Consider the following 18,080-nt stretch of genomic DNA (forward strand, 5'->3'; position numbering starts at 1 on the left):
CCCCGCCCTGCTTCAGCTCACACTCTGTGGGCTGCACCCACTGTCCAACAACTCCTAATGAGAAGAACTGAGTACCTCAGTTGGAAATACAGAAATCACCCATCTTCTGTGTCGCTCACGCTGGGAGCTGTAGACTGGAGCTGTTCCTGTTCGGCCATCTTGGGTGGTCCAAAATAGAAAATTTTCATGTGTCAAAGCATACCATCAAGGAAGTGAAAAAACACAGAATGAAATAAAATGTTTATAATTCAAAAATAAAGAGACAATTTTTACAATTAAACAATAAAAAGACAGATGATTAATCAGTGAACAAAAGATTTGAACAGGCATTTCTCCCAATAAGTTATACTAGCTAATAAGTACATGAAAACATGCTCAACATTATTAGTCATTAGAGAAACACAAATCAAAACCACAATGTCTATTGAGTAGGATTGCTATAATCAATAAAACAAAGCACAGAAAATAATCAGTGGGACAAAGATGTGGAGAAATTATAACTCTCATACATTGGTGAAATGTACTATGGTCCAGCCACTATGGAAAACAGTTTATCAATTCCTCAAAAAGTCTAACATAGAGTGGCCAGGCGCAGTGGCTCATGCCTATAATCCCAGCACTTTGGGAGGCCAAGGTGGGTGGATCATGAGGACAGGAAATCGAGATCATCCTGGCCAACATGGTGAAACCCCATCTTTACTAAAATACAAAAAGATTAGCCAGGTATGGTGGCACGTGCCTGTAGTCCCAACTACTTGGGAGGCTGTGGCAGGAGAATCGCTTGAACCCAGGAGGCAGAGGTTGCAGTGAGCCAAGGTTGTGCCACTGCACTCCATCCTGGCGACAGAGCAAGACTCCATCTCAAAAAAAAAAAAAAAAAAAAAAAAAGTCTAACATAGAGTTATACAAACCAGCAATTCTACTCTTAGGTATATACCCAAGAGGATTGAAAACAAAAGTTCATAAAAAAAATTGTACATGAATGTTTATAGCAGCACTATTCTAAATAGCAAAAACATGGAAACAACGTAAGTGTCCATCAACTAACTAGTGGATAAACAAAATGTGACATGTATACATACATTCCATTGTGTGTGTATATGTGTGTTCATATATATATATACATATTTACGTACATACAATGGAATATCATTAGGTCATAAAAACGAATTAAGTACTGATACATGCTACAACATGGGTAAACCTTGAAGCATTGTGCTTAACCAAAAAATAAGAAAAAAAAGTCTACATATGGTATTATTCCATTTGTATGAAATATCCAGAGCAGAGGATTCCAGACAGTGGGGTAAAAGGAAATGAGGAGTGCCTGGGAATGGATGCAGGATTTCTTTTCAGGTTGATTACACTGTTCTGAATTTAGATGGTGAAGGTTCTACAACCTTGTGAATATACCAAAACCCGATGACACATACACTGCAAAAAGGTGAATTTTATGGTATGTGAATTCTCTCCTTCTCCCTCCTATACCAGTTAATGACTTGGCAGGAAGGAGATGACCTACTCAGATAACAGTAAGGTTAAAACGGAAAAATAGAGGACTGTAAAATACACTAGACTTGGCAACAATTAGGAAGTATTACCATTCCTAGGCCTGAAGGAGCAGGAAAGGGAGGAGTTCCCAGAATCTAGAAAGCACTATAACTGTAACTGTAGCTGAAGGAGAGGGCAACACAGTCGGAACTAGGCCTCCAGTAGAGGCCCAGCATCCCTGCCAAACAGTGTCCTGGAAGTCCCCCTTCCTAGGTGATAAATACTCAAACTTCTTTCTTCTCCCACACACTGATCTCCTACTTGACCCTCCCCAGTTCACCAAATTCAATAGAAGCCAGAAGATAAGGAAGTCCATCTAATGCAGACAATAGCAGTTGGCACACAGGTGCACAGAAATGGAGAATGAAGGATATAAATTATATCCAGAGCAGGAAAAGATATAAATTATATCCAGAGCAGGAAAAGAGAAGATATAGTCAATTCACTCTAGTCACTGTCTGGAGAATGAATTTTAGGGGGTTTGGGGGGAAGGCAGTGAGCAAGGGTAGATGAGTGGGAACAGTGGGAAGCTATCCCAGAAGTCCAGGGTAATGATGATGACTTGAATTGGGGTGATAGTAATAGAAATAAGAGATAAAGAGAAGCCTCAGAGGTCTTCCTTGATCTTTGCAAAAGTATGTAGGAACCAAACATGGCAAAACACGGAGCAGAAATGTCAAATGACCTAATTTTCTAACTTTTAGAGCAGTATCCAAATCCAACCAAGTTCACTTCAACTCCTAATTCAGTGTCATCCAATGTAAAGATAACTTGTGAGACAAAGAGGCCCCACAGAACTGCTTTATGAAGTGGCCACCCAACCCTGGCTTCATATTTTACTGGGATCACAGTCTTTTTTTTTTTTTTTTTTTTTTTTTGAGATGGAGTCTTGCTCTTTCACCCAGGTTGGAGCACAGTGCCATGATCTCAGCTCACTGCAACCTCCGCCTCCCGGGTTCACACCATTCTCCTGCCTCAGCTTCCTGAGTAGCTGGGACTACAGGCGCCGGCCACCACACCAAGTGAATTCTTTGTATTTTTAGTAGAGACGGGGTTTCACCATGTTAGCCAGGATGGTCTCGATCTCCTGACCTTGGTGGATCACAGTCTTGAAACTAAGCCTGCAGTGGCTGAGAAAATGTAAATGATTATCTGAAGGACTTTGTCTCACAAGTTTTGGAACAGAAAAGACCCCTCCAATAACTTAGTTCAGCCTCAATTTATGAATGAGGAAACTGAGGCCCAACGAATTGCCTTGCTTTGCCCATCCAAAATTGTCCAAGGCTATAGAATCTAGCTGGGCCTACTGTTAGTCTAATGTGTTTTCAGTGATATTTCTTTAACTGTGAGACTTCCAATGAAAATGTCATGTCTTTCAGAAACCTCCTTGTTGGAAAAGTGATCCCAAACATGATAGTTGTCTTTTGGTCTTCATTCCTGCTAGGCTGGAAGACAAAAATAAAGCAGATGGTTTAAAGTTAGGTTAAAAGTGAAAAAAATTCCAAAATAATATCAATAGCTTAAGATGTTGGTTAAGAATGATCTTTTAGGCGTCATTTTTGGGAGCAGTGTATTTATTTTGCACCCAATTATGATTCAGCATGTCAGATTGTATTACTCATGTAGTTTTACCTTCCGATATCACAGTTATAGCTCAATATAGTAAGTACAGATTTCTGGAGTGAAAAGGCAGCTTTTGATTTAACTTTACTTTCACATATGGAGCACACATTGTGGTATCAATGCAACAGAAAATGAGTTAAGAAAATGCTGAAACCTCCGTAGAAATGTGAGGTTGGGCTCTACGGTAGTCAAAATTGAAAGTGTCATCTGAACAATGCATCTTGAGGGATTGTCATATTTGTGGCTTGCGTCATAACTTCACTTGTCTTACCTGGTGGCCAGGAATACCTTGAGAGTCCAAGATCATGTCTAGCAGCTGCCAAATGAAAATCAACTCTCAGCCCCATTCCACTTTTTTTTAGTGCTTAGATCCTGTTATATTACACAATTTATTAGTTATTCATTTTATTTTGGGGTACCTAAGAATACATCAATGATCAGATGGACAGGACCACTCTTAAGTGTTTAGACCCTAAAAAATTTTTCTTGCAGGGCCCTATTTATATAAACAATTTGAATCACCCACAATCGGCACTGTCAGCACCATTCTGGCAGTCCCAAATCACAAGATTCAGAAAAAGAAATTCCACTTGGCCAATGAGAACAATCTATTTGCCAGGCCTCCCTTTTGGAAGCAGCTTGGCCTGGGACCCCAGGATGACCCTATAGATGCAAGTCCCAGAGCTAGTACCCTAGCATCTGGTTAATGTATGTAGGGGCTGGTGTAGAGTTGGCTAATGTATGTAGGGGCTGGTGTAGAGTTGAAGAGTGCTGCCCAAAGAAGTGAAACAGGGACTGGACCCATGCACATTCCCGTCTGGGCTTGAATCTGGATAGGCGCCAGATATAAGAGCGGGACTTAATAAATTTCAAGGAAGTCACTCCAAAAGAAGAGTCTTCTGAGGTTGTAGTCAGGGCAGATGACTTGATTGCCAACACCTAAAGGAAGTTCTAAGGATAGATATAAGCTCTGGTGTCATGGACGTCATTATCATGTAATGGGAAAAGCAGACATTGCCCAAGTATATACAAGTGAAATGATTATTAATAGTGTCATTGATGTGCTGTGGTAATCCCTAGCCCCAGCTTGAAGGGAATGAATGTTTTCCCACAGGAAAACATGCATAGATTGAGATTCAAGCATGATCATGAGCCAGGTGATGAGTGGGGACTTTATATATTTTTTTTCATCAGAGAGCTTGTGTGAAAGCCCTGAATAGGACCACCAGCATGTTGAACCAGAAACTAGAAGTCCAGAATCAATGAAAAGTGTAGAGTCAGGGAAGATGCCCACTGTTGAGCAAGAGTCAAGTTAAGGCCATTTTTCCTTCTTGCTTATCATTCTCTAAGGCCTTGCTACTCAAAGTGCAAAACATGGATCAGCAACATTGACATCATTTGGGAGCTTACTAGAAATGCAGAATATCAGGTTCTTCCAGACTTACTGAAGCAGAATTTGCATTTTAACAAGTTCCCCCAGTGATCCATATAGACATTAAAGTTTGAGAAGTACTGGTCTATGATATCTAATTACCTAAGGCACTGTAATATAATTAAGAAGTTGCTATCCAAACCATCTTTGCTACATTTGACCCACACAAGGAGGGAACCAACTATGGTTTTAGAATAATGTAAGATCTCCTTGGAAGATCCGACTCCCAGTAGCACTGTATGAATCTGCACTAATATAAACCAAGTTAGAATGAAAGGTTACAATTTCCAAGAAAGAAAGGCTGTTCTTTGGCTTGGACTGGGATAGTGGAGACAGCAGTTGACCTTCCCTGCCCTCTCAAACACTGCCTGGAAACTTGAAACACAGCCCTACATTCATGTATACCTCCCATTCAGAATTTTACATGTATTTAAGACAAAGTGTTACTCTCTTAAGGTTAGTATGCCATTTCAACATTATTTTGAAGGTTAACTTTCCCAGGAACCACTATCTTCAAAAAAAAAAAACAAAAAACAAAACTTAGTTAAAATTAAGCAAGTATATATAGCTATATAAATCAGAAAAAAGATACCTATGCATATAAAAATGCCATAAAAATATCACTTCTACTAATTCCAAGAGAAAAAGTATATAAAATGCAGCACCAGACAACAGGAAGAATTGCAATTCTTAAAAATGAGAATATTAAAAAAGAAAGAATATATATGGAAAACCTGGGCTTTTTTGCTTTTCTTCATATAAGACAAAAATACTAGTTGCAAAAAATAATTTAACAAAACCTGTGTATTTATTCTTTCTGTAAAAGCATCTAAGAAGTATCAGAATAAATGTATTATTTAATGTTTATTTTTCAAATAATAAATATCTATATAGACTCAAAGATCAAAAAATAGCTCTGAATCTTAGATAAGATTTCTCTTGATGATAATTATTAACATATTTCTTTAATGAAGATATTTTTCTTTAGATAATTATTATTCCTTAATTCCCACAGCTAGTGTGAAAAAAACACACACACAAAGAAAATGAGACTCATTGACAGAGAAAAATGACAGATAGTCATAAGAGCCCCGTGATTTCAATGAGCTAGATCCAGTAATTTAGGATCCTTTAGGGCTATATTTAAGTGAGAGCCAATAGTCTAAAATTTCTATGCATATTATTAAGCATAAATATTAATTTTTAAATGTTTTCTTTTTAATATAGTTTAGTAATTTCTCTAGGATAAATTGATAGTTGCTAGAGAGTCTATAAGACAACACATAAAACATATTTAGAACAGTGCCTGACACATAATAAATACTCAATACATGTTAGCTATTATTATTATCTCATTTCTTCATTATATTTTAACTAAGAATGTTCAACTATAAACAAAATAGATGTTATATTTTGTCTCCCATAGAGTCTTTAAACACCTTCATGTCATACACTCCATTCAAGAATTTTCTGATTTTTTGACCCAATCAAAATGTAAGCAGTAATATACATACATACTTCTGCAGAAAATACCATTACTGTGCTTTCCATCTTGCTATTACTGGTCTTGGGGCTACCAATGTTATTCAGAACTTAAGTTACAAAATGCTGATCACATTTGAGTGCTTCTTCTTAAACAGCTAATGGGAAACAGAAAACCACTGTAATGCTACACTAACTTATGAGGGCTATGGCTCCACTCACAGAAATCAGTCCAGCTTCCAGCTGGCACAGAGCCTACAGCTCAGACTAAGTCCCAGACAGAGAATCCCTGAAAGGCAAAAGAAAAAAAAATTGACACAAGAGTTCAAGTAGTTTTCCTCTAATCTATTGAACTACATGAAGTACAGCATGCTTAAGGATTTAACAAAAAGAAAAGATTCTATGCAAACGTTATCATTAAATAATATTTATGACAATCATAAAGAACCGAGTGACCCTAAAGCATAATACTGAAAGACAATCACATAATAATGATACCAATTAAGGAGAAAATCGATATAAGAAAGAGGCCCCATAGACAAAAAATGAGTGCAGAATTATAATAAATTTTCACTGCCATGGGTCTGAGAAACTTCCAACACAACTTAGGCATGTACAGGTAAGTTGTATTTGTACTACTTCTCAGTCTCCTCCCTAATCCTCAGAATGGCAAAATCCATGTAATTACCTAAAGCACACAGATAGAGAAAAGGTACTACTTCAATCACCAACTCCAATGAATTGGAACTTGCTACCTAGAGCATGGTTTTGAGAAGAATTCTGAGATCATCTCAGTAGGAAAAGGAGGACCGTAATCCACTAGTGCCAGGTATCATGGAGTAAGGCAGGGACTAATGGAGAGTGCTTTATAATGTCCAACCCTCATAGAGTCTTGTTGAAACCATACACTGGCTATTTACTTATTAATCAATTTAGATTTTTACCATACAAAATTTTATTTTTAAATTAACACAGACCTTCTTGGGAGGCCGAGGCGGGTGAATCACGAGTCAGGAGTTCAACACAAGCCTGGCCATGATAGTGAAACCCCATCTCTACTAAAAATACAAAAAATTAGCCAGGCATGGTGGCAGGCACCTGTAATCCCAGCTACTTGGGAGGCTGAGGCAGGAGAATCTCTTGAACTCGGAGGGTGGAGGTTGCAGTGAGCTAAGATCATGCCACTGCACTTCAGCTTGGGCGACAGAGTGAGTCTCCTTCTCCAAAAAAATAAAACAAAACAAACAAACAAACAAACAAAAAACCACCTTCTTGCCTAATTAGTTTTTTCCTGACACTATGCATTTCCACCTTAAACCACTATATTATTCCACATACATGAACATTTCAAAGATCATCACCGGCCTCTACACCATCAAATTCTTGGACTTTTTCTTAAGATTTAGCCCTTTGGCATCAATGAAGTTTTGATAACTTTCACATTCATTATACGGAACTTTCTGTTCCTTTGTCCTGGTATGACTTTATCCCCTTGGTTCTCCTCTGTCTGGGCTTTTTCAATAAATGTCCTCTGTGTAGTCTTTGGCCCCAGTCTCTTCTTCTGCCTGTCCAGCTCCATTTTGCCAAACTGGTCTTAGAAGACATTTATTTCATCCTGCTGACCTCTTACTCAAAAGCCCCGTCACATTTATGAGATGAAAATTGAGCACTTTAGCTTGGGCCATTAGTTGTTTGTATTAGGTAGCTCCTACGATGACCTTTTGAACGGTTTATCCCAATAGAAGTTTATTTCTCACTCATGCAAATTCCAATTGAAAGGAGGGAAGGCCCTCTGTTCCATATGGTGATAACAGACAGTTAGAAGTTCTGCCATTTTCAACTTGGGCACCAAAATCAAATCAGCAAATAGGAAAGGGAGAAAGTGAAAGATTACGCCAGAGGTTTTTATGAACCAGATCTCCCAACCACATTCCATTGGCGAGAATAAGTCATTCAGCCACGTAATCTGCAAAGGAGTTTGGCAATGTAGTTTATCATCTTTCCAGGAACAAAAAGAAACAAATTTGTTGAATAGTTATGTGGTCTGTGTCACAGTTCTCCACGATTTGTTACATACTAACTTCCTAATGATTTTCAAGTCTCTTTAAAATGAAGTCTTCCATGTCTATTTATTTTCTTTCTTGCTATACTAAGCCTTTTTATATCCCTATTTCAGCCAATGAGGCTGCTCTTTCCCTTAACTAGTGTCTCCCTTCTCTGTACACCCAAACTCTATATACCTTTCAAAGTTAGATTTAAGTTTCACATTACCCAGAAGTTTCTCTCACTTTATATCAGCTTCTTCTAAATAGATAGCACTAGTTTTAAAAATTACTTATTGGCAGATATTACTTTAAATATTAGAAGGCATAGTGAGGAAACCATGTGTACATATCCAAGTCAGGGAGTGAACTGCAAGGCTAGTTGGACCAAAAGTTAGCTGCATACATCATCTGTTTTAGTCCATTCTGGGCACTATAACAAAATACCATAAACTGGTTGGCTTATGAACAACAGAAATTTATTTCTTCTACTTTTGGAGGTTGGGAAGGTCAAGATCAAGGTGCTGGCAGATTCAGGTCTGGTGAAGGACAATTTTTTGGTTCATAGTAACCACCTTCTCACTGTGTCCTCACATGGTTGAAGGGATGGGATGAGAGGTCTCTTTCATGCCTCTTTTATGAGGGCACTAATCTCATTCCTGAATGCTCTGCTCTCGTGATCTAATCACCTCTAAAGGCTCCACTTCTTATACCATAACCTTAAGGGTTACAATTTCAACATATGAATTTTGGGAGGACACGAACATTCAGATTATAGCAGCACCCGAAGGAAACTGGTTTGTTTCAAAGTAAGAACCAAATATACGCAGTCCTGTGAATTGTGTGCGTTTCAAACCAACATAGGAAAAGAACATATCTCAATCACACTAATGTGTGACTCTACAACTTTTGGAGTATTAATCCATTCCATGATCTAACAGTTCCTCATTCTTTGGAAACTCTTTGCAATTGACAGCAGTATAGCCCAACTCTCTCGTTAGTACAGGGCAGCTATTTTCCATAGATATTGGAAGCCAGGCTATTTTAAATAGTTCGGATGATGTGTAAAGGGAAACTTTCTGCCATATAACAAAATGGAGAAAGGCAGCATGCAGAAAGCAATAAGAAAGCACAGGTTCAGGAAGAAAGAGATACAACAAAGAGAAAGCTAAGAAAAGCCTGACGTAGTTGTAATTCCTGGTCCATCATTTTCTGAGGTCTAATTCCATCTCCTTTTCTTGGTTCTGAGGTACACCCTTATATCCACATAGTCATCTTTCTTTTTCTCCTCTTCCATGTCAGCAATGTAGTCAAGTGGTCAAGAGTCATAGAGATCCAGATTTGAATTTTAGTTCTGCCACTTACCAGGCTTATGACTCTAGGCAAGTTATGCACCTCTCTGAATCTCTACTTTCTGGTATTTAAGATCTCACAAGGTTAAATACATACTTTTTGTAAAAAGCCTAAAACAGTGGCTTAGACATAATATATGCTCAATAAATGGTAGTTGTCATATTTTAAATACTACACTTCATCTAATATAAAGTGCAATTGACCATAAAGGACATCATGATTAAAATGATGTTAGAAAAATGTGTAAAGATGTGATTCAAGATTGATGAAGTATGGTGTTATTTTTATTACTAAGCCTACGGAAAGTGTTATAGGGCCTTAACAGACTCTCTCATAGGTTGATTCTACTAGAATACAAATAGTTACCAGATCGGGAAGGCCCAGAGTTCTTTTGACTCTTCTTCTCTCCTGCTAGAGATGTATTATTAATTTCCAGGTCATTTTCCTATCAGACGAATTCCAAATGCTAATTGTAAATTGAATTTTTGTCTTTGGAAAAGTAGCATTTCTCCATTTAGCTCAATGCTTCTCAGGTTGGGATGATAAGCAATAATTACTTAAGAATGAAAATTTTTTTACTCTGTTTTTCAATTTCATGTGATAATTAATATGTGAAAGAGAAAAAAGGACATCTCCATTTTCATATGTTAGTTAGAAATAGCAATATTGACAAGATCAAGTAACTGTTTTGATCATTAAATAATTACAGATGCTATAGAATTTTGCAATGGAATAAAATACATGCAAATGCCAAAGTTTTGCATTAGCAAGTCACTGCCTTAAACATATGGAAATTTAATTTAAGACAAATGCCTGAAAAACATCTAATCATAGAAACAATACTAGCATGTAATGCATAAACAGTAGTAGGCAGAAAAAGAAAAATATATATACATAATGCTTTACTATATATTACATGAACAAAAATAAGTTTTGTTAACTTTTAAAAAATTATAATATTGTATTGTCTATGTTTTCAGGAGAGCCAATAGCTTGTTCAGAGAGGAAAATAGTGATTTGTAATTCTTTGGAAAAATTAAAGTCTTAAGTGATTATACATTCTTTAGGGATGTAACAAAACATGGCCCAGCAAATTTGCTTCTATCTTTCCAGTTGGAAGAACAAAAGACTGCAGCGAACATATTGAATGTATCTGTAAAAAATGAAATTTATGCCTAACGCCAAGATATTATGTCTATAAGTAAGAGGCAAGGGAAAGCCTCAGTGGCCTTGCATAACACAACTGTTTTAATTATTTCAACAAACATTTGTTGAACACCTATTCTGGGCCCCCTGTTGGATATTGTGATTTCTGAGGTGAAATAAAGGATCTTAGCAAGAAATGGAAACTGATCTTATTTCAATGGGGGGATAATAAGGACCTCTGCGCAGGAAAAAGAAAAACAAAACAGCATAATGAGTGAGACAAAATTCTAGCTATCCCAATTTAAAATGTAATTATGACCTCCAATACAAGACACAACTTGGAGGGCACAATTCCTTGGTGTTCTGGCTACAGCTGTGCAGGGAAAGAGTCAGGAAATCCATTCACATATGAAAAGGGTGCTTTAGCACAATGGCACCGTCTGTTTTCTCTGTCCTCACTTTGTTAAGTCCAATTTTTCCAATGAGCACATCAGATATGCATGTTACTCACTCAAGATCTATCTGAGGCTCTAATGCATCCACAATATAAAGTGAACGAGCTTTTATCTGAAAATGCTCGTTATGGAGAAAACAGACAACCATGGGTACAAAATAAGACATTCAACTGTGAGTCAAGTAGGAAGATAAACAAGAGCTGGAGTCTTGCTTATGGGAAAACAAAAGTAGTTTGGGAAGTTTTAAAAATCAGGGTAGTAAGCAAATAATAGATGCTTAATATCTTATAATAAATACATTAAAATTTTGAGACAACGTCTTTCTATAGAGCAGGGGTCAACAAACTATGATGACCTAAAGGACAAGCCTGGCCCTTTGTCTCCCACAGGTTTTGTAAATAAAGTTTTATTGAAACACAGCTACATTCATTTGTATATGTAGTCTATGGCTGCCTTTGATCTACAATAGAGTTGAGCTGTGGCAACATAGATCATATGACCCACAAAGCCTAAAATAACTGGACATTTATTGAAAATGTTTGTTTTAACCCCTGATGTAGAATTAGAAACTATCAAATCCTCATGGCCAAACATATTAGAGTGTCCTCTCCCATCTCAATCTATTATTTTCATTAATTTTTCATTCATTTTTTCAAGCTTGGGGTTGCTTGGAGTCCAGTTTAATCATCTAAGGCCTGGCTTGCTGAAAAGTAACACCTTTAGATCCAGAAGGAGTCTGCAGAATGACTGGTGCGTGCGTGTGTGTGTGTGTGTGTGTGTGTGTGTGTGCGCGCGCTATCTTGGATGCACTGAAGGAATTGCTGCCTTCTCTTTAAGGAGAAGTTTGTACTGGAGCAATTTCTTGGAAGAATCATGTGGAAGCAATAGATGCAATGGCATGCCATATAAATGGTGAAACAGGGAGTAAGATTGCCCAACATTCCCCAATCTTTGATGAAGGTGAGAGAAAGAGAAGCAATATGAGTGTGCATATATACTGAAGATTTATAACAATTGTAAGGCACCCATTAATCATTAAGGTGGATCTGATTCTCTATTTGAGGTCTAATGAAAAGTTTCAGATAATTTATAAGTGAATCTATTTGATATTCTTTTTTTTTTTTTTTTTTTTTTTGAGATGGAGTCTCACTCTGTCTCCCAGGCTTCAGTGCAGTGGCACAATCTCGGCTCATTGCAACCTCTGCCTCCTGGATTCAAGTAATTCTCCTGCCTCATCCTCCTGAGTAGCTGGGATTACAGACACTCGCTACCACGCCCAGCTAATTTCTTGTATTTTTAGTAGAGACAGGGTTTCACCGTGTTAGCCAGGATGATCTCAATCTCCTGACCTCAAGTGATCTGCCTGCTTTGGCCTCCCAAAGTGCTGGGATTACAGGGTTGAGTCACCGTGCCCAGCCTGATATTCAATTATTCAGTAACAGTTTCACAAGTATCAAACTAGTAGAAGAAAATTTTAAATGTGTTTATTAAAGAGAGAGTATTTGTAAGAGGGTTAGGAAACCATGACTAAGTAGAAATAATGCTTACTTATTGAGCATTACACATGTAAGCCAGTAATTATTTTCCAACCGCTAGTGGTAAGACACTTTAAAACTTATTTTGCCAATACAAAAAAGATTAATTAAGCAAGAAAGGGGTCATATGCTTCACAAACATTTATTGAATATGAACCACATTCATGAATGTCTAATAGTTGATTTAAAAAAGAACACTCACTTCTTAGTTTTAGGATGCTTAGAATATACTGAAGAAGCCAAGGCAATTAACCTCTCCCCACCTCCACACTGAGTTTTATAACAGAGACCAAAGCACAACTGTTTTTTCCTCCAAATGAGACACACAACACCCCCTCTCACAGACTCAAGCTTAAGCAATGGGTTCCATCGGGCAAATATAGTGATAACCAATACTTATTGCCAGTCATTCTACTAAATGCCTTGTTTACATTAATTCATTTAGTTCTCAGCAACAACCTATAAAGGAGTAATAATTATCATACTTCCTCACATTTAAAACAATATAGATTGTTATACATGCCATCATGGAATGTAGCACCAAGAAAAAAGGTGTTACCAATTAAATTACGATATTCCATCTATTGCAATACTCCACCTAAACTCAGAGAAGTTAATTGTGAAAATGTATACTTCTTAGATTCAGTTTTTCATGTGAGAAAACCAGAAGGCAAATAGGTAAATTTTCTTGCTTGAGGACACTAGGCTGGAAAATGGCATAATAGTGAGTTTGAGTTCTTAAACACTGAACTCCACTGCATATGATAGAGAATTGGGTGTAACATATTGGATTTTCCAGGAAATACAAAGGTGTTGGTTGCAGGCCCAAACAGCAGGGAGCAAAGTTGCAGAAAATTAATATTTGCCACAAAGAAGTCCTTTTCTTCCTGTGCCTTATGAATTCTTTCTGTACAAGCGCCTGTTATTTTAATCATATCTGGAGTTTTCATACCTCCCTTATATTGCATTATAATCACTAGTTGAGAGAGATCAAGTGAGAGCAAGAGGGCAAGACCAGTCCATAAGTATGTGTTAATTTAGAACACACTGGGAAAATATTAATACCACACAGACAGCACTTCTATATAGCAAAAGCATCTGTGAATATATATGACACTAAAACTGAAAATATTTAACTGGTAAGTATGTATTCATATATTTATATGCTATAATAATATATAGAGTTATGAATTACATATTTTAATGCACATAAGATTATTTTGCAAAGGTCTCTGGGATGAGAACATTTAAGTAAGATAGGGAACACCTGTATATATCTTATATATCAGGTCTTTTATAAGTCATTACTTACAGGGAAAAAGAAGAGCTGAAAAGCTGTCAACTGTCTAAGGGCCAAGACTGTGTGTTGGCCACTACTTAGTATAGCACTGTCCACACTAAGTTTATTTGAAGCAAATTTATGGCTTTTTATATCTTCATCATAAAAGCACTTGTTCTTCATTTTGCAAGTCCTTAAGTTGTGGTAAATATATGTTATCATACATATCACATATAATAAGTATCACACATTGCTGAATATGACTTTTTGGTGTGAAATGCAAGTTTCAGGATTTCCACTATAACTGTGAAACTAAAGTAAATTTTCAATTGTTTATGACCTCAATGGGCCAGAAAACGAGAGAACCAACTTATCAGTATGAAAGGCAAGTTTCAGGATTCCAGTATAACTGTGAAGTTGAAGTAAATTTTCAACTGCTTATGACCTCAATGGGCCAGAGAAAGAGAGAACCTTTACATATTCCAGATACCCTTAACAATTAAACAGGTAGATCTACAATTTGTAAACTTATTATTGACACAGAAGAACAAGATAGAACTTTGCAATTTATAAATATTTGTTGTTGACCCACACTTGGTCATCAGTAACCATGTCTCTTGCAGTGAGGTTTGAAGTTGCTTGATGAGATCCACTTGGGATGAGACTAAGGCCACCCTAGATCATATGTTTTAGCTTATCCAGTCCCACAGAATTTGAACCAAATGAAACCTCATTGCCTTGCATCATGTTTAAACTGAATTTTCCTTTCTAAAGCCAGAATCGATTTCATTCTAATTGCAGTTATTTTGTCCTATCTCATCCCCTATAATCAAAGTATCATTTTAAAATGTTAAGAAACTATAGACGTCAAGAATAATTGGAAATGAAACAAAATGCAACAATTCGCTCTTTCATGAGTTAGTCTTCATATCAAAATATAAACTGAAAAAGGATTTTATATCTGGCATGCTCTGGATGCAATGCTAGCAAAGTTATGGAACCAAAGTAGAAAAGTGGCAAAGGGCAGTAGAGGAAAAATTAAAAGTCTATGTAGAACAATGATTGTTTACTTAAAATGCAAGGGATATTCTTTTGAAGTGAATATTGTCCTAAGTGTTAAGCCAAAACCAAAATTATATGAATGGAAAGAAAGTAAAGGCTTTGAGTCCCTGATGGATTTTTTAAATTCCTGTGGAAAGTTTGATGGGCTGTCTTTCTTCTTATAAATAAACTATTGTGGTTTTAAGACATGTGTTGTGTCTCGGTTTATTTAATTCTGAAGAGCAGAAAAAAAAGATCACTTGGTGGGTAATACACAATATATTGGCATTCAAAGTAAATACAACACATCATGTTTAAATTAAAAAAGGTTTGCCTCAGAATAAAAGCCAAAAGGCAACATAAAAAAAAGACATTGTGGTTGTGAAGGAACTCCAATATCTATAAAAATGATTTCAACTAAATTATAACAAGAGAAATGTTCCTCACTGAGCAGATAAACTCATCCTACTCAGTTTGATTTTAAAATTATTAAACATTTTCTCCATTACTAGAGAGGACAAAATGTCTAGCTTAATTTTAAAAATTATTAGAACAGAGATGCTTCTTGGGCATTTATTAGGTAGACTCTCATCTAATTCATATTTCAAAATTTTCCTCATAGGTTTTAATGACATACATCAAAGCAACCTATGATAAAATTGACTCAAACAATAAATATATGGTTGTTTGCTATTTAGAAAACCTTTTGTTTTTTAGAATTACAGAGGCTTTGGTTTCATTTAATTCTAAATTAATCTTTATGTTAATAGTCCTTGGAAATACAGATATTTCAGAGATTTTCTTCAGTCATATTCATTTGACTTCACCTGAGCATTCCAATATACTATATATGTAAACAAACACAGTCATATATATAAACTTTGTATATAAAGTCTGTATGTATATATACACACACGTGACTTTCATGTCAAATTTGAAATGTTTAAAACTACCAAAAATATGTAGAAAGAAGCTATGTAAAAAGAAGCAAAATAGGGTAGAAATTTTTTTTAAAAAATGATATTTAACTGGCCCTAAGAGTATGATATCTCCAAATTTATACCAATTTTGAAAGCCTAATAGAATCAGTATCTTACCTTATATGATATAGAATCCAGGTATCCTTATTGAAATATAACAAGGTATTCCTCATCAATACTATACTTTTTCCTTCATGGAGTCTGTATGAGGAAAAAAAAAAACAGTCCGCTTTTCCTCTGCTCTCACCCCACAACAATCAACACAGAAGACTTCTGTGAACAAATGTTTGGAGATTTTTCCCCACACACCAAGCAAGCAATCAATTATGTGGTGGACACCAGCTGGGTATCCTCCAATTTAATTCCGACACTATCTACCCTGGAGAAAGTTTCAGATCCCACAAGTTGAGGACTTAGTCCCACAAGATTGCCCCAACTTCTGGTGCCAAATCCAAGCCTCAGGTTGTTGTGTTTCTCATGGACAGGCTATAAATTGCAGTTCCCAAGACTCACTCATTGGATTCAATTAATTTGATAGAGTGGTTCACAGAACTCAGGGAAACACTTATGTTTACTGGTTTATTACAAAGTGTATAGATGAAGAGATGGATAGGGTGAGGAGCTTCCAGCTCCCCGCCCCACCCCACGTCCCCACCCAGGCACATCATCCTCCAGAAACCTCCATGTGCTCAGCTATTCTGAAGTTTTGAACTTTTGGATTTTAATAGAACATTATTATGTAGGTTGATTACATCATTAAATACTGGTAATCAACTTAATCTTCAGCCCTTCTCCCCACCCTGAAGGTTAGTGGGGAGTGGGGCTGATAGTGCCAATCCTCTAATCATGCCTTGGTCCTTCTGGTGACCAGTTGCCATCCTGAAGCTGCTAGAAATCAGTCAACTCATTAACATACAAGAAGACATCACCATCACTCTGGAGATTCCAAGGATTTTAGGAATCATACGCCAGAAAACAGGAATGAAGACCAAATACATATTTTATAATATCACAGATCATAGCCAATTATTCCACTAGTCATTCCAGGGGAGGGGGTGACTGGAATAAACAGAAGAGAAAATTTACACACAGACAGACTGAGAAACAAAGTTAGGATACTGGCTATCGAATATTTTTGATTGAAGTATCTTTGGATAAAAAGGTACAACATCTGCATTTATAACTAACATAGAAACCATCATGTTCATTCATACTCAGTTTTTTATGCATCTCTTCCATTTTACAAGGTGCCCAAATTGGAAGAAATTTGCCCCCATAAAAAACCATTTCACTTTATCTTTGTAAGTGTTTGAAGTCATAGCATTGCAATATATTTCCAGTGTTGGAAATTCCACATACCCATATCTGCAATATACCAACTTACTTTTTCATACCTTCCCTCCAGCAAAAAATTCCCAGAATTGACCTCAGAGGACCAACGGCATCCGAATTAATGGGACACATTTTGAAAATACAGATTCTTGGGACAAAGCCCAAATCAATAGAGTCAGAACCTCCCTAGGTGGAATCTAGAAAGCTAGAGATGTTTTATAAGTTGCCCAAATGATTCTTGTGGATACTCCATTTTGAGAACCACTTATAACAGTTATGCAGGGGGCCACAGAGAAGGAAGAAATGAAGGGTACAAAAGCTAACTTTGTGGATACATAGAACAAGAAAAATCATATAAAAGCAATTCAAAGTAATCAAGAGATCATAAATAAGGGCTAACATGCAGAACTCAAGTTCAGATAAGTGATAGAAGATTAGGATGAATAAACAGACTGATCTAGATAAGACAGATATTTCTGATGGATCAAGGCCATCAAATACCTAATGGAAAAAAACAAGTTTTGGGGTAGGATAAATTTCCTCTTCCACATTACTTGCTTATAAGCTGTGCACATTATTTTCCTTGTTATTTATTGATTTATTTTTTTTAGATGGAGTCTCGCACTGTCGGCCAGGCTGGAGTGCAGTGGCACCATCTCGGCTCACTACAAACTCTGCTTCTCGGGTTCAAGCGATTCTCCCACCTCCGTCTCCTGAGTAGCTGGGATTACAGGCGTGTGCCAGCACGCCCAGCTAATTTTTGTATTTTTAGTAGAGAAGGGGTTTCACTGTGTTGGCTAGGCTGGTCTTGAACTCCTGACCTCAAATG

General features: G+C 36.8%; 1 long non-coding RNA gene across 1 annotated transcript in view; it reads right to left on the reverse strand.

Moving 5' to 3' along the window:
* The window catches only part of LOC129397749 (uncharacterized), a 550,258-nt gene that overhangs the window by 350,440 nt on the left and 181,738 nt on the right, over nucleotides 1-18,080 (reverse strand). The window contains exon 5 of the long non-coding RNA XR_010112187.1: nucleotides 16,037-16,120. This is a non-coding gene — a long non-coding RNA (uncharacterized LOC129397749). The remainder of the gene's footprint in view (nucleotides 1-16,036; nucleotides 16,121-18,080) is intronic.

This window comes from Pan paniscus, chromosome 4, assembly GCF_029289425.2.
Source record: "Pan paniscus chromosome 4, NHGRI_mPanPan1-v2.0_pri, whole genome shotgun sequence".
Lineage (NCBI taxonomy): Eukaryota > Metazoa > Chordata > Mammalia > Primates > Hominidae > Pan > Pan paniscus.